The 13,504-nt window shown below is 44.9% G+C and overlaps 1 long non-coding RNA gene across 2 annotated transcripts in view; it reads right to left on the reverse strand.

Annotated features, from left to right (window-relative positions):
- LOC142766864 (uncharacterized) overlaps positions 1–10,202 on the reverse strand; it is a 30,953-nt gene extending 20,751 nt beyond the window's left edge. The window contains exons 1-2 of one of the 2 annotated variants that reach the window (XR_012884630.1): positions 9,996–10,202; positions 8,995–9,153 (exon numbers count right to left, since the gene is read on the reverse strand). This is a non-coding gene — a long non-coding RNA (uncharacterized LOC142766864). Of the gene's footprint in view, positions 1–8,994; positions 9,154–9,995 lie in introns of those variants that run through there. The other variant, XR_012884629.1, reaches the window with a different exon arrangement.
- Between the last annotated feature and the right edge of the window lie 3,302 nt (positions 10,203–13,504).

Below are 13,504 nucleotides of genomic sequence, written 5' to 3' on the forward strand. Positions count from 1 at the left end.
CAAATCTTTCTTGTTGTTTGCCATTAGCACTATATCATCTGCGTACATTAATGCTGGTAGTGCCTGGTCAATAAGTTTTTCTTGTTTGACTAAAGAGAGGTTGAAGCCCAGTCCACTTCCCTCTAATTTGGCTTCTAATCCTTGTAGGCACATCATGCATAATAAGGGTGACAGTGGACACCCCTGCCTAAGCCCCCGTTTTACCTCTGCAGGCTTGGATACCTGTTTTTCCCTTTTTATAATTACTTTGTTAGCTTTATAAATATCCTTTAAAAGATTAGTAACCACATCTTCTATGTATAGTGTGTCCAGTATTCCCCAGGATTCCTCTTGAATCCAAAAATGCTAGCCACAGGGACCTGTGTTCTTTTTCTGCTATTTCGATGCACTGTGTCAGTGACAGCAGTTTGCCTTCCAACCTCCTGTGTTTCTGAAAACCATTCTGCAGATCCCCCAGCACCCCCTCAGCATCTATCTATGCCTGCAGTCTTTCCTTTATAATCCGCATCGTCAGCCTGTAGATCACTGATGTCACTGTTATAGGACGGTAGTTGTTTATGTCAGCTTTGTCCCTCTTTCCTCTATAGATCATGCTCATCCTGCTAAGTTTCCATTCATCAGGAACTTCTCCATCGATTATTATTTTGCTCACTTCCTCTCTCAAAGCCTGCTTAGACTTCGGACGTAATGTCTTTATCAGCATAATTGGAATGCCATCTGGGCGTGTTGATTTACTACAAGGAACCCTTTTCTCAGCCCTTTACCACTCTTGTGAAAATGGAGCCATTGCGCCACTTCATTCATCCTTGTCTATTGTGATGCATAAAGCACTTATTTTTTGAAATTTTTCTCTCACCCTTGTTCTTTTATATCCAATAGCTTTGTACCCTTCTAGCCTAGCACCTTGAGCTGTAGTTACAAACCTCTGTTCTAGGCTCGTCTCATTTCTTAGGTAGTTTAGATGGTTCCCAAATTTCGCATCTGCCTTTCTATCTTTTTTATGTAGTTCTGTCAGCCACTGAGCTCCCTTTCTTCTAATCTTTTCATTGATCAGAACGGATGCATCTTTTCCACAGCTTAGAAATATTTTCCATTTTCTTTTAACATCATCTGTCGGTTCACCCCACTGCTTAGAATGTCTGTGTTCCCTAGAGGCTACCTGACGTTTTGCTATGGCACTTTTAACGTCCCCATGCCAACAACTTTTGGGTTTGTGTCTTCTTTTCTGGGGCGACCCGTCAGGTGCCTTAGCAAGCTCTAGCTCAAACAGTATACTTAGATTCGTGTATGTCCACACTGTTTTATTATCCTCATTGATTGCTTTCTCAATTTGTTAAGTGGTTATTTCACTTTGCCTTTTTGAATAAAAGTTTTCCCATAGTTGCTCATCTTGTCTCCTTCCCACTTTCACTGCTCTTCCAAAACTTAGCTTGATACGTTTGTGATCACTACCCAGACTTCCGGAGCCACCTTCATCTATGTGCATTCCCCTGAGCTTATCACACATCCTATGTGACATCAGTGCATAATCTATCGTCGACTGCAGCCTTCCTACCTCCCATGTTATTCACACTTATCGGTACTGTTGCAAATGATCAAATCAAGCCTTTCACACATATCCATGATCATTTTGCCTGTCGCGTCGGTATACCCATCTATAGCTTCTATGTGCGCATTCATGTCTCCTAGTATAACTATCTCGCACTCTGTTCCTAACTCCTGAATGTCCTTTGATATACACTCTACCATTGCCTGGTTTTCCTCTCTGGCCTTTGCTCCCGTCCACATGTACACGAAACCATGGAGTGTCATTTGACCTGCCACTTTCCCTTTTAGTCATAAATGTTCCTTGCACTCCTGCTTGACCCTTTGCCAGTCTGTACTTTTATGAATGAATGCCCCAATACCACCCCCCGTTTCTGCTGCCTTCTGTTCTATTACAATATTCCCACGCGTAGTCCGGATTGTTCGGAGGTTGTTCCATGTCCCTGAGATGTGTTTCTGCAAAACCGTATAACATCGGCCTCTCTTCCCTTAGCGGTTCTTCTATCTCTTTCCACTTCAGCCTGTTCCTACCACCCTGCATTTTAATATACCCTATGTCTGAATTGGCTCGGCGCTCGTGGCTACGTCTATTTATGTCCCGGACTCTACCTGTCTTATATATTGGTGCCAATTTGGAATCGTGGCTAAGTTTTTTTTTGGTGCATCCTTTGCATCAGCTTCCCTGGGAAGCATGGCTGGTAGCAGGGTTTGAATAGCAGATGCCTCTTCTGCTATCTAGGGGTACCACGTGCAGTAAATCTATGCGAAAGCGCTTTTTCAAGCTTCCTTTCTCAACACTGGGAACTGGGTGAGGGCACATCTCCGCCCATCTACCGACCATGAGAGTGATGATTTATATGTGCGGTTTGACGTCATAAACCACTGTGTGATTATGAGAGATGCCGTACAGGTGGTCTTTGGAAATTTCGACCACTTGAGCTTCCTTAACGTGCCCCCAAATCTGAGCAAATGGGTCTACAGCATTTTTGCCTCCATCTAAAATGCAGCCGCAGCAGCCGGGATATGACCTCGCGACCTGCGTGTCAGCAGCCAAGTACCTTAGCCACTAGACCAACGCGGCGGCAATCACCATGAGCACCTCGCAACGTGGTGCCAATGTGGCCTCTTGCGAGACTGAAGAAAGACAACGGCGTCAGCAGCAATCGCTAGCCAGCACCAGCATTGATTCGAAGGGAGTAGCAGCGGCGAGCACTCGCGCGACTGAAGCAAAGCGGACTTTTCGGCAAGCGAGGCCCAATGTGAACGCCCACGAAGCAGAACTGGCACGCAAGCAGCGGCCAATAGAACCTGGAGTCAGAAGCGAGCGCGAGAAGCAGGGGTTAGGCGCCAAAAGTGGTTGCTACCTGAAGTTACTGGCATCGGCGCGTCCTTTAAGCGCAACTTCCTAAATCGCTGCTTCGGCTGCAGCTGTAGGGTGTGTGACGGCTTGTGGTGTTACAGCAACCTATAACGACCATCGCCGCCATACGCTGTATTATATCTGATGAAAGCACATGTGCTATCTACATGCATGATTACCTTGTGCGTACTTCTGGCCCTCACCTTTTCTAACCCTTTCCACCTTCGACTATAACTACCAACGCAGAATAAACGATGGGGCTCACTTGTTTCTCGACAACCAAGCTGTCCAGTCTGTTCATTCCACATGCGAATGAAACATGATGTCAGAAGTGGGCAACGTATAAGCATTGACATCGATCACCTGTGGCCACCTGAACCGCTACGTTTGACAGCTGGTGGAGGAAGGAACTGGACTTGGTTTTGTCAGCAGTTCGAATTTTTTCTGCAAGCGACGGCATGCCAAGCTAATCTATTGATTTGTGGGGTTTAACGTCCCAAAACCACCATTTGATTATGAGAGACGCCGTAGTGGAGGGCTCCGGAAATTTTGACCACCTGGGGTTCTTTAACGTGCACCCAAATCTGAGTACACGGGCCTACAACATTTCCGCCTCCATCGGAAATGCAGCCGCCGCAGCCGGGAAACGAACCCGCAACCTGCAGGTCAGCAGCCGAGTACCTTAGCCACTACACCACCGCGGCGGGGCATGCCAAGCTAATCTAAGGTCGGAAACAGCGAAAACGGCCCTGCACCTCAGCATTGCGGGGGAGGAAGCCTTGGACGTTTTCAACAATTTTGTGTTCAGCGGAGAAGAAAACAAGGAGGATTTCAGCACCGTAATTGCCAAATTCCAAGATTACTGCCGGTAGCAACAAATTGAAATACACGAGCGATACGTGTTCCGTTCCAGCAGTCAAGGTGAGGCGGAGTCTTTTGAGCAGTTTCTACGTGAGCTTAAAAAACAAGCGCAGCACTGCACCTTCGTGACCATGGTGGATGACATGGTGCGAGATCAAATTGTTTTTGGAACAAACTCGCCAAGACTTCCAGAAAAGATGCTCAGGGACAAAAACTTGACCTTGGAAAAAGTAATCATCCTTTGCAAGGCGGCGGAAACATCGGCTCGTCAAAATGAATATTGGCAGAAAACGAAGGAAGAACTCGATATGAACGCTGTCGCAGCCAGTAAGAGCACCCCTAGAGGGTCCAGGAACGACCTAAAATGCAATCGTTGCAACCGAAGGGATGCCTACAGATGCTGCCCAGCATAAGAAAAAGTATGTTACTCGTGTAGTAGCCGCAACCACTTCGCGTCTTGTTGCAGTGAGAAAGAGCGCGTGTATGAAGTGCACCATCAGAGCGACGACTTCGAAGTACTGAATGTCGCCAGCAGCTGCGCAAGCAGAGAAGGAGACTGGCGTGTGAACGCTTGCATTGGCGGCAAGTACATCCCATTTAAGGTTTACACAGGATCGCAGGCCGATATTCTGCTACTTTCAATGTTTCACAATCTCAAGATGACAACCCCGATGCCCAGTAGCGCAGTTCTGAGATCATATGGTGGCAACACGATAAAGCACATCGGCAAGTTTTCAGCGCTTTTCGAGATTGGTGGTCGTAAGGCGTGCACAGAAGTTTTTGTAGTAACGAAGGACCACAGCACTATCTTAGGATTGGACACCAGCGAGAAGCTTGGAATCGTACAGTGGGCTGTTGACAGCGTGACGACGAACGACATTGAAGAAATTGTCAAGGAGTTTCAACATCTTTTCCACGAAACAGGATGCGCCCGACGTGTATACAAGATTAAGCTGCACAGGGATGCCGTGTCAGTCGTCCATCCAGCTCGGAAGGTTCTCCTGTCCCTGCGTGAGCCTCTAGGTACTGAACTGGACAGAATGGAAAAGGAGGGCATCATCCAGAAGGTCTGCAGCCCCACAGATTGGGTAAGCCCCCTTGTCATTGTACTAAAGAAAGACGGCAAATTGAGGGTCTGCATGGACCCTAGACGCATCAACGAAAACATCAAGAGGGAACACTGCCAAATACCGCGCCGAGAGGATAGTTAGGCAGACTTGGCAGGCGCGAAATTTTTTTCGCGGCTTGACGCAAATGCGGGATTTCATCTAATCACATTAGACAAACAATCGTCGAAGATATGCACATTCGCGACGCCTTTCGGCCGGTATCGCTTTCTTCGTCTACTGTTCGGTATAGCGTTGGCGAGCGAAGTGTTTCAAAAGGCCCTTAACGAGTTTTTTGGTGGTCTTGCCGGTGTACGCGTGTACGTAGACGATGTGTTAATTTGGGGAGGAACCAGGGCTGAGCATGATAAGAGGCTGCGCAGAGCATTAGAAATAGCTGAAAAAGGAGGCTTACCTTCAACGCATCCAAATGTCGCTCCGACCAACAAAAAGTGCTCTTTTTGTGTGACATCATTAGAGACAAGGGTATTAAGCCGAATCCGGATCTTGTTGACGGTCTTTTGAAAATGCCAAGACCTCAGGACAAATTGGCTGTCCAAAGGCTACTGGGAATAGTTAACTACTTCACCAAGTACCTACCAGCTCTCTCACAGCGTCCGTCTACTTTACGTTCTCTCATGAAACAAGGTGCCATCTTTGATTGGACACCAAACCGCGAAAGCGAATGGCAAGCTATATTCCGGGTTTTAAGTAATGCCCCAGTGCTTGCTATATTTGATCCAAATCGAAAGACAAAGGTAACTGCAGAGGCCTTTCAAAGTGGGGTCGGCGCAGTACTTCTGCAACGTCCTGGAGACTGCTGGCAGCCGGTAGCCTTTGCGTCGAGAGCTTTAAGAGAATCAGAGCAAAGATATTCACAGATTGAAAAAGAGGCTTTGGCTTCAGTTTTTGGTTGTGAAAAATTCTATCATTTTGTTTATGGCCGCACCATCACCCTCGAGAGTGATCACAGACCGCTGATAGACATATCAAAGAAAGGCATAAGCGATACGCCACCCAGAGTGCAGCGATTTTTCTTGAGTTTCATGAAATATGATTACACCTTGACGTACATTCTTGGTAAACAGATGGCTCTTGCTGATATGCTGTTGCCCCGCCACGGTGGTCTAGTGGCTAAGGTACTCGGCTGCTGAACCGCAAGACGCGAGATCAAATCCCGGCTGTGGCGGTTGCATTTCCGATGGAGGCGGAATTGTTGTAGGCCCGTGTACTCAGATTTGGGTGCACGTTAAAGAACCTTAGGTGGTCGAAATTTCCGGAGCCCTCCACTATGGCATCTCTCATAATCATATAGTGGGTTTGGGACGTTAAACCCCACAAATCAATAAATGCTGATATGCTGTCCTGATCACCTATTCTTGGAATCAAGGGAGCTGCAGGCACGAACGACGTCGAGATCCATGCCGTCACGGTCGTATCAGCACTCGTACGTGAAACGACAGCTAGGAAACTTGCACAGGAAACAGCTCTCGATCCATATCTTGGCACAGTGCTAAGAAAGCTTGCCAAGGGAGAACCTGTCGATGGCCCCTTGAAACCAGTGGCCGCCGAGCTATCCGTAGTAAACGGTGTACTATTGAACGGCACTAAAGTGGTAATGCCGACAAGCATGCGTAGCGACATGTTGAAACGGATCAACGCAGGCCATCTTGGCCAGGCAAAGTGTAAAGCTAGAGCAAGACAAATGGTTCACTGGCCGAATATAAACTCACAAATTCAGTCCTTGATCGAAAGATGTCCAACTTGCAAGACATACGCTTATAAGCAGCCACCGGAGCCTTTAATAATGCAACCAACGCCTACTCAGCCATGGTAACGTATCGGTGTCGATCTCTTTCAGTACTCGGGAAGACATTATTTGTGCGCCTATGACTTGATGTCCGATTTCCCTGAGGTGGAGCTACTGCTCGATACAACAGCCAGTACTGTCGTCGATAGACTGAGTGCAATATTTTCAAAGTACGGCATACCAGCCGAGGTTTCTACTGATAATGACCCGCAGTTTAGCAGCCAAGAGTTCATTATTTTCACAAAGCGTTACGACTTTAAGCATGTGAAATCCAGCCCGCAGTACCCGCAATTGAACGGGCTTGCAGAAAAGGGTGTACAAGTTGTAAAACGCATCCTAAAGAAAACAAAAGCTGCGAGAGAGTGTTTCTGGCTGGGCTTGTTGAATTACAGGGCGAGTCCTGTTGAAGATGGACGGTCTCCGAGCGAACTCTTGCAAGGAAGGCAGCTGCGCACACCATTGCCAGACTTCAATCCAGCATCAGCAACGCTCGTCAAGAAACACCGGCAGAGAAGTCATCATAGGTGCACCCTACCTGGCCTCTGCGACAATGACGTGGTTCGCTTGAATGGGACACCATGGGCAACGAAAGCCAAAGTGATTGGATCAGCCGGCCCACGGTCCTTCTACGTACGCACAGAGAACACCGTGCTGAGGCGCAACCGTGGGCAGCTTCTGGCGACGAAGGAACCATATAGTGTTGGTTCATCAGACGACGAAGATTTTGCCAACAACCACATCCCATTTTAAGGTGAGGCGTCATCGACCACCGCAGCCTCGCCCGCGGAAGCTCAGCAGCCGTCGCCTCAACCATTGAGACGCTGTCGATGACAGACGCGGCTGCCAGAGCGCCTGGGATATGACCAGCAGTTCCACCAGACAAGCCAGCGGCATTAATTTCGTCAACTGTTTGGAAGGAGGATGTATCATATTTGATGAAAGCACATGTGCTATCTACATGCATGATTTCCTCGTGTGTTCTCCTGGCCCTCACCTTTTCTAACCCTTTCCACCTTCGACTATAACTACCAACGCAGAAGTAATGATGGGGCTCACTTCTTTCTCGACAACCCAGCTGTCCAGTCTGTTCATTCCACACACGAATGAACCGGCACGCAAGCAGCGGCAATAAAACCTGGAGTCAGAGCAAGCGCGAGAAGCAGGGGTCAGGCGCCAAAAGTGTCTGCTACCTGAAGTTGCTGGCATGGGCGCGTCCTTTAGGCGGAACTTCTTAAATCACTGCTTCGGCTGCAGCTGTAGGGTGTGTGACGACTTGTGGTGTTCCAGCAACCTATAACGACCATCGCCGCAATACGCTACTGCTGTGATCCAACGAGAGTTTCACAGTTTAGGTGGCAGGCATACATGAAACTTCACTTTACTCCTCACGATTAACTTCGCGGAAATAGCGGGATTTTTCTCCATTCACTCGAAAGAATTTATTCATATTTTCCAAATTTTAGGGGGTTGGCGAGGACTGGAGAAAGTTAATTACATCCTTTATGATTTTAAGTGGTGCAGATCTCACTGGCACTGCGAAACCACCCCATGCCTCTCGCGCACCTTATGCTAAAATTGCGCCATGCCCCTCAGGCGAGGGGGCAGCGCTGAACTACATTTGGCTTACGATAGCTATTGCAAGGAGATAGTGAGAAGAAAATGATGATGACAACATTGGCCTTCGCGTCGACTTCACAACAGTGACGGATTTTTTTAGGCGTCATAATTGGAGGGACTCACTGCCAGGACTTGAACCCTGCTGAAAAGGAGTTGAATCTCCAGCTCATGGAAACAAGAGCACGCCATCGCAGAGCTGGACCCTTGTCAGACCGCTGTTTACTACTTTAGGTAACATTTATTGTTTGTTGATTGACTGATTGATATTTGAGGTTTACTGGCCCGAACCACCGTATGATTACGAGAGACGCTGTAGTAAAGGACTCCGGAAATTTCGACCACCTGGGGTTCTTTAACGTGAAACCCAAATAAGAGCACACGGGATTTTTCCTTTGTTACCACCGCAATGCTGCAGCCTAATATAGATTTTGAAGCGAAGGTTCTCCTCACTAAGGCACAGCCTTGTAATTTTGACTCGGAATTCAAGAACTTCTATGGCTGTGAAAAGACGCCACTCACATCTTGTACGGAAAAAGTAATTTTATTTTAAGTCCTCATTTCATGAGTGCCCTATAGAAAAGCTAATTCTGTAGTCAGCCATGTAAGGAAATGCTGGAGCTTCAGGTACGAGCAGACTTTGGTTTGTCACCGCATCTTAAAATAGGGAAGCGATCAAATTCAGTGAGCTCGCCAGGTGTTTTTTTTTTATTTATTGTGCATAGAGCTTAAGGAACAAGAAACAAAATAAGAAAAATACAAACAGCAGAGCTTGGTCACAGTTTGCTTCACATATCATTTTTCACCTTAGAATATCTCCCTCCATTTTATAGGGCACTTTGGTGGGTCCCAGCATCCTGCGTAAAAAAAAAAAAACATTCGAAAGCGGTGACGTTATCTGCCTTTAACTTCTTGTGCCAAAAAAAATCAAGGGTCAATAAGCAAAGTAAGGGAAATAAACGTAAGCAGAGTTTACTTTTCCTCTGCCTCAAATATTCTTTTTCTCCTTCCTCCATATTTCGATATCGACCCTCCTCCCCGGGTCTAGCCAGGCGGGTCTTCAGTTGCTGAAGGCCACAACAATGGTTGCGCGTTACAAGCAGCCTCGATAAAACACGAGATCGCAATATGAGGCATGGCTGAACCATTACAAACCAGAACATCAGTTACAAGATAACCGGAAAAACGATACATATGCAAGTGCTACAACCCACTAGGCGGTGAATGGGGGCCCCGTCTGGTGGACCGAGCCTCTCGTCTATACTGAACGCATACATGCATTATAGCTGATATTCGAAATAGAGCGTATGTGGCCGCATACTCCACAGGCCCTTACAGCCGAGCGTACACCCGTCCCATCTGCTGAACAAGCTGAACAACGTGACAAACTTTCTCACTAATCTTTACGCCAAAGTGCATTATAAGCGCTTTCAAGAGTAAAACTGGAATTTTTAAATAACTAACAAATATTACCTTAACCAACTCTGACTGTATCATACAGGATAAAATTTCGATAGCCAAAGAAAGTTTGCAATCATATAGGGCATGCATGTGGTTTTTCAGGAAAGTTATTTAACAACCAGAGCTTCCGCAGCTTCTTTAGGCACCCTTGGGCATGCACAATCGCTAGGAGTCACAACAAAAAAATGCCCCCCTCTTTTTGTTAAAGAGAGTAGAACGAGCAAAAACTTCTTCTTACTGCGATTTCGTCGTCGTCGTCGTCGTTTCTTCTTTTCATCAGGTTTAGGTGTACTATCAGTTCGAGGCATAGGTTGTGCAGTGGCTAAAAAAGTGCATTCCTCCTGCATTGTGGCCAAAATGAAAACCAATGCGGCCACGACGACCACAAATTGGAAGCTTGATATCTTCCCCATATTCAATGCACCTACAGGGCAGCTTACTCTGCTCACTGGAGAGCTGCGCTTATATACACAATTTTAACGAGATGCGTAGCAATAAGCAAGTGTTACATTTGACGTCCGATATATCAATCTCTCTCCCCCCCCCCCACATACTTCTGCCTAGAAAATTCAGGCATCGTCAGGCTAGTTGTTTTCTTTTTTTGTTAATGTAATTAGCATATAGAAGGCAAGAGGAGACGGCGTTACAATGAAGATGTATCAGCGTAGGATTACGTTGCTATTGTTCTTGTGTGTAAAAATAATGAGCTCAAATGAAGCTACGTGAGCTGGTGAAACAAATTCAGCGATAAAATTGACGCCGGCTTTTATCAAGATGAATTAATTTTTTAATATAGTAAGCAAATGCAAGAATGTACTTGATATTCCATACATCTTGTATGAGTGACCTTTTTACGAAGAATCGATCTTCTTCAAGAATGGTCTATGTCGAAAATAGTACTGTGTGACATCATTCACGTGTTGTAAGCACGCTTTACAATAGTGGAATATTTGAAACATGCTGTTTTCTGCACCCATTCTTTGAAGTGTTTGCACATTTTTCTAAAGCACATACCGGTGTTGTGCTCTTCTATTCAGGAGTTTTGGCAAACTATTTCTGTGATAATGACAAATTTGTAGTACCTGGTTGAAAAAACAAACACAAAGGGTGGAGTAGGTTACAAATTCTTCTAAAATTGTGCGCCAAATTTTTAATGCATTAAGCAAATGCAAGAATGTACTTATGATTCGATAGATGTTGTATGAGTGACCTTTTTACGAAGAATTGATGACGTTAAAGAATGGTCTTTGTCGAAAATAGTAATGTGTGACATCGCTTGCATGTTGAAAGCACGCTTTAGAAATGTGTAATATTTCAACCATGTTGTTTTCTTCACTCAATCTTTGAAGTGTTAGCAAGTTTTTCCAAAGCACATACCGGTGTCGTCCTCTTCTATTCAGGAGTTTTGGCAAACTATATCTGTGATAATGGCAAATTTCTTGTTCTTAGTTGAAAAACAAACATAAGGGGTGGAGTATGTTACACATTCTTCTAAAATTGTGCGCCAAATTTTTAATATAGTAAGCAAATGCAAGAATGTACTTATTATTCGATACATCTTGTATAAGTGACCTTTTTACGAAGAATCGATCCCCTTTAAGAATGGTATATGTCGAAAATAGTACTGTGTGACATCATTCGCATGTTGTAAGCACGCTTTACAAGTGTGGAATATTTCGAACATGCCGTTTCCTTCACCCATTATTTGAAGAGTTAGCAAATTTTTGCAAAGCACATACCGGTGTCGTGCTCTTCTATGCAGCAGTTTCGGCAAACTATTTCTGTAGTAATGGCAAACTTGTAGTTCCTGGTTGAAAAAACAAACATAAAGGGTGGAGTAGGTTACAAATTCTGCTAAAATTGTGCGCCAAATTTTTAATATAGTACGCAAATGCAAGAATGTACTTATGATTTGATACATCTTGTATGAGTGACTTTTTTACGAAGTATCGATCACCTTCAAGAATGGTCTATGTCGAAAATAGTAGTGTGTGACATCATTCGCATGTTGTAAGCACGCTTTACAATTGTGGAATATTTCCATCATGTTGTTTTCTTCACCCATTCTTTGAAGTGTTGGGAAATGTTTCCAAAGCACGTACTGGTGTCGTGCTCTTCTACTCAGGAGTTTCAGCATACTATTTTTGTGATAATGACAAATTTGAAGTTCCTAGTTGAAAAAACAAACATAAATGGTGTAGTAGGTTACACATGCTTCTAAAATTGCGCGCAAAATGTTTATTTTGGAAGCAAATGCCAGAATGTACCTAGGATTTGATACATCTTGTATGATTGAGGTCTTTACGAAGAATTGATCTCCTTCAAGAATGGTCTATGTCGAATATAGTACTGTGCGATATCACTCGCATGTTCGAAGCACGCTTTACAATAAAGGAATATTTCAACCACGCTGTTTTCTTCACCCATTCTTTTAAGTGCTAGCAAATCTTTCCTAATCACTTAACGGTGTCGCGCTATACCATTCAGGAGTTTCGGAAAAATATTTCTGTGATAATGGCATTAATGTAGTACCTGGTTAAAAAACAAAACATAAAAAGTGGACTTGGTAAAACATTCTTCTAACATTGTGCGCCAACTGGAAGAACCGTTTGTTTTTTATTGCGAAGCACTCCTTTGACGTCTTGATGGCACTTTGGGCGTCTAATTGCGTGTCTGTCTGTCTGTCTGTCTGTCTGTCTGTCTGTCTGTCTGTATGTATGTATGTATGTATGTATGTATGTATGTATGTATGTATGTATGTATGTATGTATGTATGTATGTATGTATGTATGTATGTATGTATGTATGTATGTATGTATGTATGTATGTATGTTTATATATCTATCTATCTATCTATCTATCTACCTATCTATCTATCTATCTATCTATCTATCTGACCGCCTATATTTGGCTGCCCTCAAGACTACCCCCTTAACTTGGAGTAAACCAAAATTAGTAAGGGAGGGTAGGCTGGTTAGAGGAACGTGACTCGCTGGTCATGAAATGTATAATGCCACTATCCCGTTGGGTGCGTTGCCAAACTCTTTCCACCACACGTGTGTCACACACCCATGGGGATCTGCCGCGGACGTGGGGATATGCGCCAGAGGTTATTGAGAATTTACATGTACTAAGAAACGGTGAAAGCTGACAGGTGATTTTGACGCGTGAGCTTTAAGAAAACGCTGACATCAGCAGTATTGGCTCAATGAATACAAATAATAAACGCCAGAGTCCCAGTGCGAATTGAACCACAGCATTCTATGTAAACTCAACCGATATTCCACAAAGTCATGCCAGCTTTCGTAAATACTTTTGAATTACACTCTGATGTTCGTGAAACGTCAATTGTGATTGATAGACTATAGATTTGGCAAACGTTACTTGTGTACTCTTATGACATCGCCGTGACGTCTGGTCAACGTACAACTGTGTCTAGTCAAACGTACGACTGTGTCAGTAGCCCTGGCAGCTTGCAACTCGTAAAGAATGCTTACCGCATGTACAGTCGAGGGTGATTTGAAAGTGAATGCGCGAGCGTCGACGAAGGTCAACAACAGAGCCACGTCCCAGACTACCATTTCAAGGAGAGGGTGGTAGCACGCAAGCTTCAATCACTTTTTTGCGGTTTTTTTAAGCCACGATCACTGCCGTCTAAGGAAGTTGTTTAAATGGTGCAGTGCCAAGCACCAGCCAGCATTGCCCGATCATTCCCAGCAATTTTGGTATTGTCCGCGTTCAAAGCGA

The sequence above is a fragment of the Rhipicephalus microplus genome, chromosome 7 (assembly GCF_043290135.1).
Source record: "Rhipicephalus microplus isolate Deutch F79 chromosome 7, USDA_Rmic, whole genome shotgun sequence".
NCBI lineage: Eukaryota > Metazoa > Arthropoda > Arachnida > Ixodida > Ixodidae > Rhipicephalus > Rhipicephalus microplus.